At 37.2% G+C, this 17709-nt stretch overlaps 1 long non-coding RNA gene across 1 annotated transcript in view; it reads right to left on the bottom strand.

The window, feature by feature from the left end:
- Positions 1 to 11175: 11175 nt before the first annotated feature.
- Positions 11176 to 17709, bottom strand: part of LOC128864376 (uncharacterized) — a 73164-nt gene continuing 66630 nt past the window's right edge. The window contains exon 3 of the long non-coding RNA XR_008454676.1: positions 11176 to 12117. This is a non-coding gene — a long non-coding RNA (uncharacterized LOC128864376). The remainder of the gene's footprint in view (positions 12118 to 17709) is intronic.

A 17709-nucleotide genomic window follows, 5' to 3' on the forward strand; every position in this document is an offset into this window, starting at 1 on the left:
ACACGCCTCAAGCAAACTGTTTCTTTTCGCGAAAGTCCATTTAGAACCGAAGCAGCCATCTCGGGTATATAATTGGACAAACAGACAGACCTGCATACCTACCAAAAAAACCTTTCCACATGTTTCTTTACGTTTAAGCTACTTAGATATAAAAAACTCTGTATTAAAAATCATAGACAGAAAGCTCCATTTTATTTACACAAATATCCAAGTGCATAGATAATTTCTCAGCGTAATACTTTTTCCTAAAATTTTTTTCTGACATTCCCTTCGAGCGACAGTCTAAAGTTTATTTCTTGTAAAGTTGTGCAACTAACTTCTATACTTGTGCATATGAAAATAGCTGCCTAAAATAGCAATTCTCATTTGTTTTTACAATATATTATATTTTTTTATTTTTTTCATACAACCAGCAGCCCAAACTTGGGCAAGCACAACAATAGCGCCAACCTTTTTACAAGTAAGCCGCGCGAAGTACAAGAAAAATACATTTGCCTACCAGCTTCTTGCGTGGTCACCCACCAAATTTAGAAAATCTCAGAAAATAATAGCGGACGGTAAAAATGTCCCATGCCAAAGCGCAAAGAATATGAAAGAAAAAGGAAAACTACAAAACAATGCGAACGACATTTTTTTGTTTAAATGGAAAATGAAAAACAGGCCGCGCTCCACTTTCAGAAAAATAAACAAAAATATTTAATTTGTATTTAGCTTAGAGTAAAGAATTTAGATTCGCTAATTTTTGGTGACTATTAAATGTGAGGGCCGCCGTAGCCGATAGGTTGGTGCGTGACTACCATTCGCAATTCACAGAGAAAACGTAGATTCAAATCTCGGTGAAGCATCAAAATTAAGAAAAACATTTTTCTAATAGCGGTCGCCCCTCGGCAGGCAATGGCAAACCTCCGAGTATATTTCTGCCATGAAATAGCTCCTCATAAAAAAAATATCTGCCGTTCGGAGTCGGTTTGAAACTGTAGGTCCCTCCATTTGTGGAACAACATCAAGACGCACAAATAGGAGGAGGAGCTCGGCCAAACACCCAAAAAGGGTGTACACGCTTTGTTTTCTTTTTAAATCACTTCAGAATTTTGCATAAAAAATTGTGGCGCAAGTGATCGCGAATATTGTAGGAGAAATGAGAGCAGATTTGCAACCTAAAGAAATGTGATTTCAAGAAAAAAATGATTAAATCAAAATAAAAATTATAAAAAAAAAATTATTAAAAAAACACAAAGAAAGCAAAAAAAAAAGAATAATTAAAAATTAAAAAATTAAAAAAAGTTGATTAACCCAAAAAAAATATATATATTTTCGTCACCATTACCTTAAATTGACTCCTATTGTGAAATTCATTATGAATTGCTAATATTTTTACTGCCATCAACGCGCTCAGTGTAGATAAATCAAATATCAAAACTTTTATGCTGATTCAATCAAAACGAATTCATTTCATCAATGATTTTGTGGTGCGTCTTTGCTTTGTTTATGTTTATGTTGCTGTTGCTATTATTATTGTATTGCGTGCTGCTCGTCATTGTTATGCCAATTCGACCCACTCATTAACACTGCCTTGTGTTGGTTGCTTATATTTATTAATATTTTTCATAATAAATAAAACTAGGCCAATCCGCATTGAAGTGAAGAGTAAAGAAGTCAAGTGAAAATAAAATTTGGAAATGTATGTAAGATCAAGAAGCACAAATAATAAAAAAATACATAAAATCAACGTAAAAAAATTGTAATGCAAGTGAAGGTAGAAGAGTGTTTGTGAAATTTTGTGATAATTATTGCCTAAAATACGAAGTGCCATATTGAAGTTTCTAGAGCGTATCACACACACCACATGCGCGTAGCTATTCTGACACGTTCTACTGAATTAACGGCTAATTATATGTTATTTGTTTATATGTATTTTCAAAACCACTTTTGCATTATATTTACGCCTATTAAATGATAAGGAGGCAGGCGAAAAATTTCTCCAAATTATTCACAATTTTCGCTCACACTTAAAAAACCTACTAACATTTGTATGCGCATAGATACACATTTACATACTTGAAGTTTTGTTGTTCTTTTCTCATATGGAATATGCAACATTTTCGCAGAGCGTATGGCAAATATTTCGTAATATTGCCATATAATGATGACTTTTTTCAGAAAAGAAATTCCGATTCTATTTGCTCATTCTGAGTAGGCAGAAAGTAGCGAACAGTGGCTATAAGGGCATTACCTGTATATTCGGATGTGTGATATACAAATTTACTCCTAGTCCTATTAGAACTACTTGATGAACACTCTTATATGTACATTTAATGTTTATTAGAGCGGGTGGACAGTTGAACGTACCAGCTTTCGAGAAAAAAACTTGGTCGTATATTACTGAACGTAAAGTATTTTATCAGGGCAATTTCGAAAAAAAAGGTTTTTTTGCTCACCTAGCCCCTATCCCTCCTGAAACCAATGTGTGCTATTTAAAAATTTCGCAAGGTCCTTAATTTCGACAGAACCGACGTCTTCTAACTCGTTGAAGAAATTTCCGCCCAAAATGACGAGCCTACGTCTGGATAGAGCAGGACAGTGATACAGAAGGAGCGGGATCGTCTTTTCCTCTTTCTCGTCTAGACAACTTCTGCAGAAGTCATGTGATTGCACACCCATTCTCTGGGCGTGCATACCGATTAGGCAGTGCCCCGTAATAACTGAAATCAGTGTGTTAAGACTATGCTTATCTCTTTTTAGTAGAAGTTCTGTGCGTTTAGCATTGAGAGTCGGCCACATCTGTCGGGCTATTTTGCAAGTATTTAGCTTCAATCTGTCTTACCACGTCCCGTTCCCACTCTTCCCTTGCGGGTAAGAGGGTCACGAACGTTGTAGTGGCAAGTATAGGCGGAACTGTATAGTCCACCTGTCTGGGAAGCCCCAACGTGCCATCCAGGTTTTTGCCATTGCCATAGCCTGTGTTTGACCACTTACTTAAAGAGCTCAGCCTTATTGCTGCACTGCGCGCAATGTACTTTGCCTGCAGGTCTACCGGAAGGAAGTTTAATATCATATATAGTGCTTTCGATGGTGTGGTTGACATTGCACCGGTTATAAGAACAGATGCAAGTCTTTGGACCCTGCCAACTTTTTAATGTTCACGCCCTTCTCCAGGGCATTCCACCATATTGCAATACCGTAGTAGAGAATTGGTCTAATTACTGCTGTGTACAACCAGTGCATCATTCTGGGGTTCAACCCCTATTTTCTCCCAATAAGCCTTCCGCAGGAGTAAAGCGCCGTCATAGCTTTGCGTGCTCTATCTGCGACTATGAACCCTTTAGTTTCCTATCTCGTACAAGTCCTAGATATTTAGCGTTTCCTGTTACCCTAAGGGGTTTTCCTCCTAAAAGTATTTGTTGAAGAGCAGGTATTTTTTTTGTTCCAAAGTTAATTCACCTCAAGTATCCCGTTCTAGTACATACCCAAAGGATCTTAGTTCCTGCTACCCTAACGTCCCATCTTAATGCCAGTAATTCAAAAATCACCAAAAACTTTTGCTAAGAAAGTATTTCGAATCGGAGGCAAGTTCGGTTCTTTTAACGAACGTAGAGGTTGCTTTGCTACATTTTTTGTCATACCTTCGGCATTTACAGTCAGCTCTTAAAGTACGATATATAGATGCTTTTGTCTGGAGCAGAATTTGGGTTTTGTGCCAAAGTTAGTTTGCCTCCAGGTGCCCATTTTAGTATTTGCACATGGTACATTCCTGCCACTCTAATTTCTGTAAATTAAATCTTGCTAAAAATCATTCAACTTTTGCTAAGAAAAGATTTCGAATCGAGGGCAGTTTTATTAATTTTTTGGTTGCTTTTCAACATTTTTCTTCATATTTTCGGATCTTAAATTATCAGCACAGAATTAGATTAGGTAGTAATGGTTGCCCAGAGATTGGGCCCACTTCGACGAAAGAAGTTTAGCTTGTGAGGGGGAAAAGAAGTGAAGGAAAAGGACCATAGGACGAAAGGGAAAGGGGTGGGGAGGGTTGACTGTTTGTGGCCTATGAACGGTGACTAGACTCCGGTTGTGTTAGCCTCTTTATGCTGCTGATGAAGTTCATCAGATTTTTGTTATCAAGACCTGCTATATCAGCAGGCGCAGAAAAGAAGTGAGAACCAAGTTGCTTAAATCTTAGTCCCGCGAGAGCTGGGCAGCTAAGGAGCAGATACTGAAATGATTCTACCTCATCCTTCATACAGTTGACGCAAAAAAACACTCGAAGTAATTCCGAGCTTCACGGCATGTGTACCCCGCGGGGAGTGCCCCGTGAGAATGCCCACGAAATTTGACAGATGAGATTTTGTCATCTTCAGAATATCCCTCGAACGCCTCCTATCCAAGCGTGGCCAGAACAACTTCGCGACCTTAAACGTTCGTGTACTTACCCAGCGCTCGCTGAGTTGGTGCAAATCCCATCCTTCCAGGAGTAGAGCGCACATTGTTAAGGGGATCCCGATCCTCTCCTTTTGCGGGCACACCGCCTCACAGGTCCCTTGTCTGGCCAGCTCGTCGGCTTCACAGTTTCCAGCAATGTCACTGTGACCAGGTACCCAAATCCTCTTTATATCGAAGAATTCTGATGCAATCGAGAGAGAGCCAGGCATTCCCTGACCAGTTTTGAATACACCATAATAGAGCCTAGGGCCCTAATTGCCGCTTGGCTATCAGAGTAAATATTTACCTTCTTAACAGTTATTACGCAAGTAAGTAGCCAGTCAGCTGCTTCTTTAATTGCGGCCACCACTGCTTGGAACACACTGCAGTGATCCGGTAACCTGAATTTGAGTTTGATGGGGAGCTCTTTGTAGAATACTTCTCCTCCAACCCTACCCTCCAACTTCGTGGCATCCGTGAACAGGTTAACCAGGCCCTGTCCCCAAGTGTTGCCCCCGGTCCACTCCTGCCTTGATGGAATATGGGTGGAGAAAGTTCCGTTTGGACTAAGCGAAGGCATGCACTGATTCGTCGACGAGGGGATGAACTCAAAGTTTCTGAGGATGCTTCAGTGCCCATATAAGCATAGGCTTCTTGAAGTTAATTAGCTTTGGCAAGAAATTTTCACCATGAGACAAAAACACCGTGCAGCCAAATAAAAATTTTCCAAAATTGGTTTAGACTCCGCTAATCAAGTCTGTTCAGTCTTGCTCGAGCAAAATTTCACTCTTTCGGTAAGCCTTTCCTACAGCAAATTAGTGAAATCTCAGACATATGTAGATATAAAAAGTTTGCTGCTATACTTGGATCCCTTGAAATGGATCTGACTAAAAAACGAACAAAAACACATAGACATCACACCAGAAAAGTGTTCGTAAAATGGTGTTAGTCGCTAATTAGAATTATTTCAACAGACATTCTCAATCACTTCAACAATAAACACGACAACCGGGGTGAACAGCGAACTTTTTTTCCGGTACCGTCTTTTGGTTAGTATTTCGAAACAAAGCAAATTTTTTTCGTTCACACTAAAAACCACCAAAACAATGTTTTTCCATACCTTTGGCATGTGGCGACCGATTCAAAAGCATGTGTGGTGCCTATCTCGAAAAAAAAATTTTTTTTGAACCACCCTAAAAATCACAAAATCAGTTTTTATTATATCTTTGGTATTTAAAGTTCGATTTAGGTGCTTGTTAAAGAGTATATGGAAAAAAAGGAAGAGAGAAAAAAGAAAGAAAGAAAAAAAAGAAATTCATATTAATTAAATGGCTATACTCTAACGAGTGCTTACCCAAAGGGAATTTGGGTGTTCGCACAATTGGGCGTAAGTGAAGCCGAAAGTGCTGGTTACTCAATTAAGATTGCTACATCAGACATACACTTAATTCATCATCACATAAATATTTAGATAAGGAAAAGCTAATTTTAACATGTCTCAATCGTTTGAGAGCTTCAGAGGAGTATTTGGAAGTGTTCAATCGCAACCAGAACTTTTTTTATTTTTCTCATTTTTTCGACTAATTTTCAAATAAAATATGAGTTGAGCTTACAGCGCAGATTTTCAATATTTCAATATTATCATTTTCCAATTTCTCTCTTTGCTTGCATTTAAGTAGAAATTTCCTCAACGAGAGGGCAATAATTTAAAAAAAATTACTTTAGCTGAATAACGCAATTCACAATTTGCTGTCAATGTGAAAACCAAACTTCGTATAACTGTAGAACTTAACATTATCATGTGAAATTACTTTTTGTTTCTTTTCAAGTCGAATACCTATATTTTTTTGAGCAAACAAAGTTTCCAAGTGAGTGTAAGTATGCAGGTTTGCATTGAAATATGTGCTATGGAAGTATCTATAACCTGATATACCCAACGTGCATTGCTACCGTTCAAAGTGAATGTAGGTGAATAGCTCGAATTAACTTTTTGCATAAGAAATTATTAAAATGGGAAATAGTGTAGAAGATTCGTCTTTTGAAAGCTTTGACATTGGAAATGCGAAGATGTCTAATTTTTTATGAATGAATTGAAGAATTTTGTGAAAATATCAAAAAAATATTGTAAGATCCTGTGAATTTCATGAATGCGGGCTATCACAAAGGGCAGAGCATCATCCCGGTACTTGTCATCGCCAAGGGTCGCTCAGTACATAGTACAAGTATCTCAGTATATCAGATCACAAATATGGCATTTCAAAATATCTTGATTCCAAAGCCAACTAGTAACCCAATTTTTTGTTAGATTTGTATTTATTTTAATATATATAATTAATATTTATATTATATAATTATAAATTAATATATTTCTGAGTGGAGAGTAAACATTTCATAAAAAATTAATCTATAAACCTGCTCAACAAAACTCCTGTATCTATCAGTGAAAATCCTGTTAATTTCAGTTCTGCATTGAGCGATTTTATGTCAAGTGGTCCAAGTACTTTGGATATTGTATTAAATGTTTCTGAAAATTTACTGATTTGCAGGCTTGAGTACAAAAATTTGAAATAATATGAAATTGAAATAATTTATTAATTCTGAAATTTGTTCATTGTTGAAAATTTTGGTATGAAACTATTTCAGTGTTTTTTAACATATTTATTACCTTCTTTTTTAAGATAAAATATTCTTAAAATTTTTTTTTTTAAGAAAATTTTTTTTTTTTTTTTGAAAAAGAAAATTTTTTTCCAAAATTTTATTTATAAAATTTTTTTGGAAAAGATTATTTGGTTGGAAAATTCTTGTTGGTAAGTTTCTTTTTTTGTTTTTTATTTTTGTGTAAAATATTCTTAAATAATTCTCATGATAAAATTTTTTGTTTGTTTTAACTCTTATTATACTCAAGCCCATAAATAAAGGGGGTGTTTTTCATAAATAGCAAGCCAACAAGTTTATCCCGAAAAATTTTGAGCGTAAAATAAAATTTGTTCTCAAACAAAAATTTTTTTAACTACATTTTATATTAAAAAATAGTAAAAATTAGCAAGTACAAATACGTAAACAGCCAACAAAAGTTTTCAATTATGGTCTTACTATACTCTGTTCTACTCTCAACATCCTCCAACAATATTTTTCCAAAAAATCTTGTAATCTAATCTTCTTTTTGTGGTAGTTGTCCGGAGGATGAAGTGCAATCTTCTAAGCATCTACTGCACAGCTGCCTTTTTTTTGGGACGCTAAGACGCTTCCACTATCAATTACGCTTAATGCATAGAAAAAGCTCCTCATAAAAACATTTGTCGTTCGTAGTCGGCTTAAAACGGTAAGTCTCTTCATTTATGAAACAACATCAAGGCGCAGACCACAACTTGACTAGGTCCGAAACTCTTTTTCTCGGGAGACAGGTTTTTTAATGTGCATTTTTTATAACATTCGTCAGTTATGTCATACCAGAAGAAACGAAAAAAATTGGGTATTTTTTAAACAAAAATGCATTATTGACGTTAGTATTGAAGTAGTTAGTTTCTATCTTACCATCTATGGCCTGATGTACTTTCAGGCTCGGATATTAGCCATCTTCGAAATTATCTGTTTAATTCGCAGTAGTTTCCATCCACAATTTCTAAACCTCATGGGTCAAATATCTCCATTGCCTCTCTCTCCCTCTCTCTCTTGTTTTTCTCTCCATATCTATGTACTTGCAATGCTACAAAAAAGAACAGATTCCTCAACATCTTAGCAGCCCTCCTTTCAGCACTTGATCTAAACGCTGTTTCCACTACAGTCGGTTATGGGTTGTCTGAACGGAGTGGATCTATATCCGGGCAGAGACTGTTACTTCAGAGATTTATGGGGAATATTTTTTTTGATATTACAACAGCAACAATTTAAATTAACTTAACCCTTCGTTGGGTACCCGGGTCTGGCCGGAATTTTTCAACTTAGGACGTAAATTTAACATATGTATTTGTATTATAACTAACGATTTGAGCATCCGGGTAGCTGCCTAAAATTTAATTTTCAATCGATTTATAGATATAACCTTTTAAAAAGATCTCTCGAACAGGAAACGAAAAAAGGCAAGAGCCGTGTGCGCAGCCGAAGTCTTTCAAAAAGGTGTCCAACGGAGGGTCAGTTTCAAAAGGGCTAAATTGGTTGCGTCCAAGTTTTTCTTATTATTTGGGAATCTCTTAGCGCACATATTGGCAAACTTTGCATAGATACCTTGGCCTACAACCTTTCAAGAAAAAATTACCTCAAAAAGTGAAACTTTCTCGTATGAAAATTGAATTATGTTCCTATTGAAAAATCCTCTATATGCGCACAGATTTAAACGATTTGGAACTGCTTTAAATTTTCTTATTCTCCGACCTTCATTTCCATTAAATTTAAATTCTCTTGCAATTTTCTTTTAAGCTATTAAGTTTTCCCCCATAGAGTTTCCCATCATTAAATTGAACCTAAGGGAATGCGAACTCCTTTAAAGGCTTTAGCTGCTGTAAATGGAAAAAAATATAAAAGTGAACTACAAGCAAAATAGATTTTCTTATTTGATTAACACTGACACTATGACCATAAATAACTGCCTAAAACATGCACCCCCAGAGGGTTCTACACATTGTTGGTCATGCCGTCGCAAGGCAAGCAATAAACAACAAAGGTAACAATAGTAGGGAAAAGACGAACAAATAAATAGTACTACAAGCAGCGAACCAAAACAAAAAGAAGAAATTTCAATACTAAGTCTTATTGGCGGACATGCAAAAGTACTTAAGGAAACAAAGAAATAGGAGTACCAACTGGATGGGGACGAAAAAAGTACACACAAATAGGATCACTTTGCAGGAGCACTGGCAGCAGCAGAAATAAACGTTAAAGTACTAAAACGCAAGCAAGAGTAAAGGTAAAGTAAACTGCGCAGGCTGCTTAGTTAAAAAACGGAAATTGACGGCAAGCTTGGCTAACAAGCCCTGCCAATGTCTTTGCGCGCATGACAAGCCAACTAGACAATGTTTCTATCGTTTTTGTTTTTTTTTTTTTAATTTTTTATTTTTGCTTTTTGCTTTCATTCGACTATTGTCCCTCGAGTAGCCTAAAGTGTCTGACCGTGTGAAGGCAGCAGTGGGAGGAGCTGGCAGCGGTGTGCTGCTGGACGTGTAGGCCCTTTGCTGATTTGCTTGGTTAGCTGCTTACCTTACAGCAGCTGCTTGGCAATTTTCTTTAGCAAAATGTTTATTGTTAGAATAAAGTTTTTCAATATTTATTGTATTTTTCTCCAAAAGTTCAGTTGCCTTAGCCAGCGGCAAATGTGCTGGCACCACAGAGGCTACTGCGAGAGGTAGCAAAAACACTACAACTCAACATGCTGCTTTTACAGTTGCCTAACAAAGGGCCAGTTTCTACCAGTTTCCTTTACATTGTTTTTCCTTTTTCTATTATTTACTTTTGTATGTAAATATACAGCCAGCTAGAGGTACTAGTATGTCTGCCTTTTTCCATGCCTTCTCTTGCTATAATATTCTTTGCTTTTTTCTCAGCGCGTATATTCCCTATTTGGCTGTTGGGCGGTTTGCAGTCGTTTGTTGCATCAATTCCACCAAACAAAGCACGACGAAACTGGCCAACACCCGCCACCACTATCAACTGTCAGATCACGGGATGAGGTAAATGACAGAATTATGCGCTGATATGCAAGCAATGGTGGAGCAACAAGGAGCACAAGGAGCATTGGAGACAGAAGTGCAATAAAATAGTTGACTTAGGGTGATCAAGGTGACCAGAAAAAATTGGTTTTAAATATAAAATGCATATTTTAAGACATATTAAGATGCTTAGAAGTATAAAATACTTTCAGCTTGGTTTATAATTTTTTACAAAAATATGGCAAGTGATAAAGAAAGCGAAAAGTGTGAAAGTGTGACAGTCTTTTCTGCTTAATTATGAAGGCCGAGCAGACGCACAGAAAGTAGTGCGCCGTCTCATCCTCCTCTCCACATGCTGGGCAGAGCTCAGTGTCTGAGATGCCTACATTTTTCATGTGCTTCGCCCATAGAAGGTGGCCCGACATCAGTCCAACCAGCTGCCTACAGTCCTTTCTGCTTAATGACAGGAGGATCTGCGACAGTCGGTCGGACCTGACAGATAACATCAGTTTTGTCCATCTGCAGCCTCTCTCAGCCAAACTCGCTTGTGGTTTGAAGTAACCTGTTTGCTAACCGTGCCTTTAATGGCTGCAGAAGAGCGTGACAGAAAAGCTCCGGGCCAAAGAAGATGGGCTCAGAGCACATCCTAGCTAAAGAGTCAGACATCTCGGTACCCACGATACCCACGTGTACCGGGATCCATTAGTGCGAGCATGCCCACATATCATTGACGCGACGGCATCACTCAAATATTTCTGACATTTTTATCCTCCCCTTCCTAAAACAAAAAAAAAAAACAATGTCTACCGACATAGCTCAGCCTGGATTTGCAGGACTCAACTACTCTTCAAGAGGTTGGAGGGCAATCTAAGGCCATGAGCGCAGCTTTGCGGTCGCTGCAGACACAAGCAGGTTTGACTCTCCATCTGTTTTCTACGACAAAGCTCATTGGTTCTTGAATAGCATACACCCCAGTTTGAAACACAGATGCGTACATTCCAAGAGCAAAGTGTAGTTTTGTCCCGCTAAATTCCATGTAGACACCAGAGCCGGAACTGTGTTCGGTCTTGGAGCCATCCGTGAAAATGCGAAAATGGTGTTTACCGGGCTCATTTTTAGAGTTCGACCACAATTCAGCCTCTGGTAGCCCCACACTGTATCTCTTTTCAAACACAACTCTAAATGGTATGGAGTCAAGGGACATGGAGAGGATCATTTGATCGAAGTCTATGCCTACTCTGTTGTCTAATGTTGTCCAATTCCCATTGTATTTCAGCCTCCAGATGGCCTACAAGGCCTCTCCTTGGATGAAAATATCAAGTGGTAGTTGACTAACCAGAGCATCTAATGCCTGGCCTGGAGTAGTCGGAAAAGCTCCAGTGCAACAGATGGTCACAGTGCGTTATAATCTCCAGAAGGTCCTCCTGACTCCCACGAAAGAGAGTATACTCATCCAGACCACTGATAAAGGTCTTATTATAGCTGTGTAGATCCATAGGATTTTGCCACGTTCTCCCAAAGACCTTTGCGCTGTCAGACGGCTGTCAGTGCTTTGGATGTCTTTGTTTCAACGTGTGACTTCCAAAGAAGTTTACTATCTAAGATTACTCCAAGATATTTTATTTCATTGGATAGCTGGATTGTGACTACTTTTGGCTTAGGCAGAACGAGTCCATCAAGCTTCCTCCTTCTGGTAAAGAAGACAATACCAGACTTGGTCGGGTTTACCGATAGCCCGTTCGCACAGCATCAAGTGTCAGTCATATCCAGAGTTTTCTGCACTTTTCTACAGATGTTCATAAGCGAAGTACCTGTTAACAAACAGGCAATGGAAAATTGTTTCGGCAAATTCGAAAGGGACCATATGGGAATAGAGCGATGAAAACCCCTTGATTGTTAAAGAAAACTTAAAAACCAAGACTTGCCATATGACAATGGTTACCATTTAATAAAAAAGAATGTTTAATAATAATGAAGAGTTCTTAACGGTTTGTTGATACATACTTACTCATAAAATATAAATATATTTTCGGTTGTATATACAGATGTGTCAAATTACCTGTAAATGAAAAGAAATAATTGCGATTAATATTTAAATTTATGTCTTAGCTGGAACTAAGCACTTAGATAACTTCAAGCTTATAACAGCAAATCAACTTTAAAAATAATTAAAAATATAGGGTTATTCAATAGGTGCGCTTCAACTTTTTTCCGATAGGGAGGGCGAACGTCGCAATATTTTTTATTTTTCGCTTGTCATTTGTAAACTTCATTAGTATACATTTCATCATGGAACGCTACACACTTGAGCAACGATTGCAAATCGTGCAAATTTTTTATGAAAATAATCGTTGCTGCTACTTTAAGAGTATTTCGGCCATTTTACAGTCCATTTAACAAGCCGTCCCGTTTTGGGGTTATGTGAAGTCATTGGTCTACAGTAACAAGCCGGCGACGATTTGTGAGCTCAGAGCCAATATTGAACGCGAAATTGCTGGAATTTCGGCCGATTTATGCAAAAGAATGGTCGAAAATTGGGTTCAACGATTGGACTTCGTAAAACGTGCACGCGGGAGTCATGCAAAAGAAATCGAATTTCATGCTTAAATGTATATGTTCAAACTCGATAATAAAAAAAAATTAGTTAAAAAAGTCAAACCGTTTGTGTTTTATTCAAAAAAGTTCAAAAGTTGAAACGCTCTTACTGAAAAATCCTAATATATATTATAAAACAATTTTTGATTTGAAACGGTTAAACGTTTAAAATATTAAAAAAATTATTTATTATAATAATTTTTTTTTTAAGTTAGTGCAACCCCTACATACAGTTATTTCAGAAACATGCTTTTCATACGAAAACTAGTTTTAAACTCTTTTTTCTTAGTTGATTAACTACTCTGTGGAATTTATGTTTTGTTCACTTACTTAAGTGATTATTCATTGCAACTGCAACCAAAAACATTATTACAATGAATTGGCAACATTCTTTCGTATATCAAATTGCAAACATAAAAGGCCAAGCAAATAACAAAATTTTCCAAAAAACATTTTTCAACGATTTTACGCTATGTCAACTGCTGTGCGTGGAAAAATTCGTCGAAATATTCGTGCATGTGAGGGTATGTGGGTACATGAATGTAAACATGTATGAATGCATGTGAGTATATATACATGAGTGTATGTATGTAGATTTTCAGCAGTGAAAAGCTAAATTATTCAGCAAATATTATAGTTCATGAACTGTTGCTTGATGGAAAAATGCGTACTAGTTCGTGTGGGACTAGAATATGACCAGTTGCGAAATGACAATTTTTTTATATTTTATATTTTTTTTAATTCCTTTATTATGCCACTTAGCAACATAGGACTTCACCAAAACATGATCAATTAGAGGTGTAAAAAACACAAATATTTTCCTATTACCATAAATAGTAAAGCTTCAAATGTTGACAATGTGAAAAATGAGGACAAGAAAGGTTTTTTTGTCGGGAAAACTAGCAAGTACGGCATTCAGATACAATTAAGTACTTTGTACTTTCCCGAGATCGCTTTTTAATTTTTGTTTTATATCTACCCCACCTCCGAAGAATTTCTGAGTAGATATTGTGGCGACAAGGAGCCAAGGCGTTCGCTTCTTAAGACATCAATGCCAAAGACCTCAAGCCTTTTTTTGTTTTTCTTTTTTACGAGGTGTAAAAGCAATCGAAAGCCTTAGTCAGTGTGGGACTTTAACGCCACGGAAAGCACCTCAAGTCCGACGGTTCATCCTACAGGGATACCCTTTTGGTAATTACGTCTGGAGGCCGTCGTGAGCAATAAGCTCAATCGTCAGTTATATTCGTCTACTGTTCGTCTTGCTGCTTTTTATCAATGCGATAGTTGTGGTTGCTGCCGCGTTCGTCTCGCGTCATTCCTTCGCCTCTAATCAATGTTGCGAAGTTCCACGATAATTCGAGTTGCAAAAACTTGCACTGCCCTCCATTTTTCATTCGACTCAAGCATTTGTGGAACTTGGTTAATGGGAGTCAGAAACATACTAGTTGTTCTTGCTAGGTCTTCGCGTTCCTTAACGAACCTACTACAATAGAAGGCCACATGTTCGACCGTCTCCTCTTCGTCCAAGCACTCTGGACAATAAGGGATACCAACTAGGTCTAGGCGATGCAGATACTTTTGGAAACATCCGTGTCCACTTAATAGTTGCGTTAGAAAGAAATCAACGTCTCCGTGTTTCCGACAGATCCCCTCGTTAATCCGTGGGATCAACCTATGCGCCTTTTGATGACTGGTCCCACTTTGATTGCCAGTCAGCTATTGAGGTAGAACGTTCTGCTTGTTTGAATTCGTCTGTCGGCTTGATACCTTGCGAGCAGTATAACCTCTTCTGTAAGTTTGCCCGGATGTTTATAGGCATTTTGCTAGCTATAACGCAGATTGCATCGTCCGACACCGTTCTATAGGCACATGCGGTCCTCAACCCACTTGTTCTACTGACCTGCAGTAGTTCTTTAAAATGGCACTTTCTTGCTCCAGCCCAGATTGGAGAGGCGTACAACATTATGGAGTCTGTCACAGTGGAAAGGATTTTTCTCCTGGCACCCTGCGGTCCTCCTAAGTTCGGTAGCATGCCCATAAGTGCGTTGTTAATCTTTGTCGCCTTCACACTAACAGCTTTAAGATGTTCCCTGAATGTTAGTCTGTATCAATGTACAGGACAAGATATTTTATAGCCTTCTGGGATTCTATATCGTGGCCACCAACTGATATTGGCAGCTTTTCTTCTTGCTTGCTTCTGCTGATCAGCAGCAGTTCTGTTTTTTGGACAGCTAGTTCCAGGCTGATGTTATTCAACCACCTTTGTATTCTTGTTATGGCATCATTACATACATATTGCAATCTGTCTATGTCCTTATCAATCACCACCAGTGCGATATTGTCGGCGTATCCCACTATGGTTGAATTAGCGGGCATTTCGATTTTAAGAATGCCATCATACATAGCGTCCTATAGGGTTGGTCCAAGAACAGATCATTGCGGTACACCACCTGTCACGCTGTAGCTCTTTGGGCCCTCATAGTGCAGTGATCTCTGGTTTAAGTAGCTGCGGATGATTCTAATAAGATACTTTGGCCCTGAGAAGCTGCTAAGTGCATTCAAAATATTTGCGCAATTGGCCGTATTAAATGCGTTTTTTATGTCTAATGTTATAACTGCACACTTTTTCGTCGCTCTGGTGCCATTGTATTTACTAACAGCCTTTTTGGCCAAATCAACTACCATCCTTATTGCGTGAAGAGTAGATTTGTCTCTACGAAAATCGAACTGATTGTCTGACAGACCTCCTGGCCCCTCCAGATGCTCCCGTAATATTTCGGTAATATTTCGGTTAATATTATTTCGAATACCTTCCCAACGGTATCGAGGATACATAGCGATCTGTATGACGATGGCTGATCCGGCTGCTTTCCCGGTTTTTGTAATAATACTAGACGCTGCTTTTTCTACCTCTTTGGGAATATACCTTCGGTCAGGCACATATTATACAGGTTTACAAACACGGCCTCAAGCCTGATTCGGAGAAGGCTGAGCAGACAAGAAATGTTGCATGTTAGTGGAGTAGTGCGTAGTGAGTCTTAAAAATGCAACTTATTATTACTTCAAAGATTGAGCGTGCGATGAATAAACTGTAAGAGAGCTAAGTATAGTGAGATAGATAAGCATTTAAGTGAAAGAGAAAATGTAATTGAATAGAAGAATTCAATTTTAAGCGAGTATTCTAGTCTAGAAATTTGAAAAAATCGAATTGTTTTTTCCAAAATTCGATAGTTTAAGTATTCAAAAATATCTCCCTAAAAGGATTTTTCTCAATTCAAATTATTTTCGAAGTTACAACTATTTTAGTGACGCGACAGCTAGACTGGTTGGAGCGGACGTCGAACTTTAAACGTGTTTTTCTCGAAACAACTCCTTTCTATACGGTCGGCACGATATCTCAAGTTCTAATCAACCGATTTGCTTGAAGTTTATCATGAATATTCTTTAAATACCTATATCTCTATCGGATGAGGCACGAAAAACTGGAAATTTCAATTTTTTAATATGTGTAAACAATTCGAGAAAGCTTAAAAATTAGGGGAAAATCGAACTTAATTTTTGAGTAGCCGCCATTTTATGAAAATAAAGTTTTTCTCTTTTTTTCTGCGTCATACGATAATGACATTCATATTAATTAAGAATTTGTCATCGTGTTTTTCAGATGACCACAAGGGTAGAAATCGTGACGACGAGGACACTGCCTTTTGTTTTACCCTTCCACTTCAAGGACGCATAATTCCATGATATTTTTTGTTTAATTCATTTTGTGTGCTCTTAATATATTAATAAATAAATGATAAAAAAATGGATGGTAAAAATATCAACAGCTTTTTTTATTCACCGTCAAAAAATGCTCCAAGTTCTGGCCTTTAGACCCACTTAAACTTCTGGCTTTTAAAAACAAATTTATTTTTGCGAAAAATATATTTTAAGATAGGCGGTAATGTTGTTTAACGTTTTAATTTACAATAAATAATTCTGGTCACATTTATTAATTTTTATTATCTTTTCAAATTTTCATTATGTGAGGTCAACGCCGGTTAAGACCAATAAAAAACAAATTAAATTACTTCTATTATTTATTTGTCGATTCTTTGACTTCACTTAGAAGTCATCTTCAGGAATACTAAATATTTGTGGGCCATTAAAAAGTTAAAATAAATTTTATTTATATTTTCTATTTGTTCAATTCGTTCAAAAGAAGACATTTTCGCCACAAATTGGATTGTACTTTTTTGCGTATATAATGAACTAGTTTGGTAACTAGTATGATACTGAGCAGAGGTACAATAGTTCATTAAATGGATTGACGTTTATACAGTGGCTGATTAGTTGGCTCGTTAACTGATAGGATGTTAGTGTAAGGAATTACTATTGCACTTAATTAACTGGTAGGAAACCGAAAGATAAGCTGAAAAAAGACCTCTCTTAGGGCATTGCCATGTTAAAATTAGCAGCTGCTAGCAGTCGCGAAGCAAACTGGTAGTAAAGTAATCCACAGTTAGTAAATTTGACTACAGATTATGTATCATATGTATGTATGTATGTATGATATGCATGTATGTATGAGCACCGAAATGTGCATCATCGAAAAGTGATTACACAATTAACAGCCATGCAATGTGCGAAAAAGTTTGCAAAGATGTGGTATTGAATTGACCGTCACTCGCTCACATCTCACTTGCAGCGGCAATAAGTGCATATATTTTAACATTCATATTTTGGCAGGCATTTGTTACAAATGTATAAGTGCAAAAATGTATGTATGTATATTAGGATGCATCACTCTACGTATAAAAAAATGTGTACTGTTTTTCCAACGAAATTATAAACTTTTATATATCTTAAGCCTTTCGCAAAATATTTCGGACAAATATTAAAATTTACGTAAGTTGGACCTATTTGAGAATATCTCCGAAAAACGGGCCTTAAAAATATTTTTTTCTCTTAAGATTTTTGAACGTTTAAGATAAAAGGTTGCAGACCCTTTAAATATTTAAAAAAAAATGTTGAAAATAATGACAGTTTCGTATAAAATTTCCACCTCACGTAAATT

The sequence above is a fragment of the Anastrepha ludens genome, chromosome 5 (assembly GCF_028408465.1).
Source record: "Anastrepha ludens isolate Willacy chromosome 5, idAnaLude1.1, whole genome shotgun sequence".
NCBI classification, from domain to species: domain Eukaryota; kingdom Metazoa; phylum Arthropoda; class Insecta; order Diptera; family Tephritidae; genus Anastrepha; species Anastrepha ludens.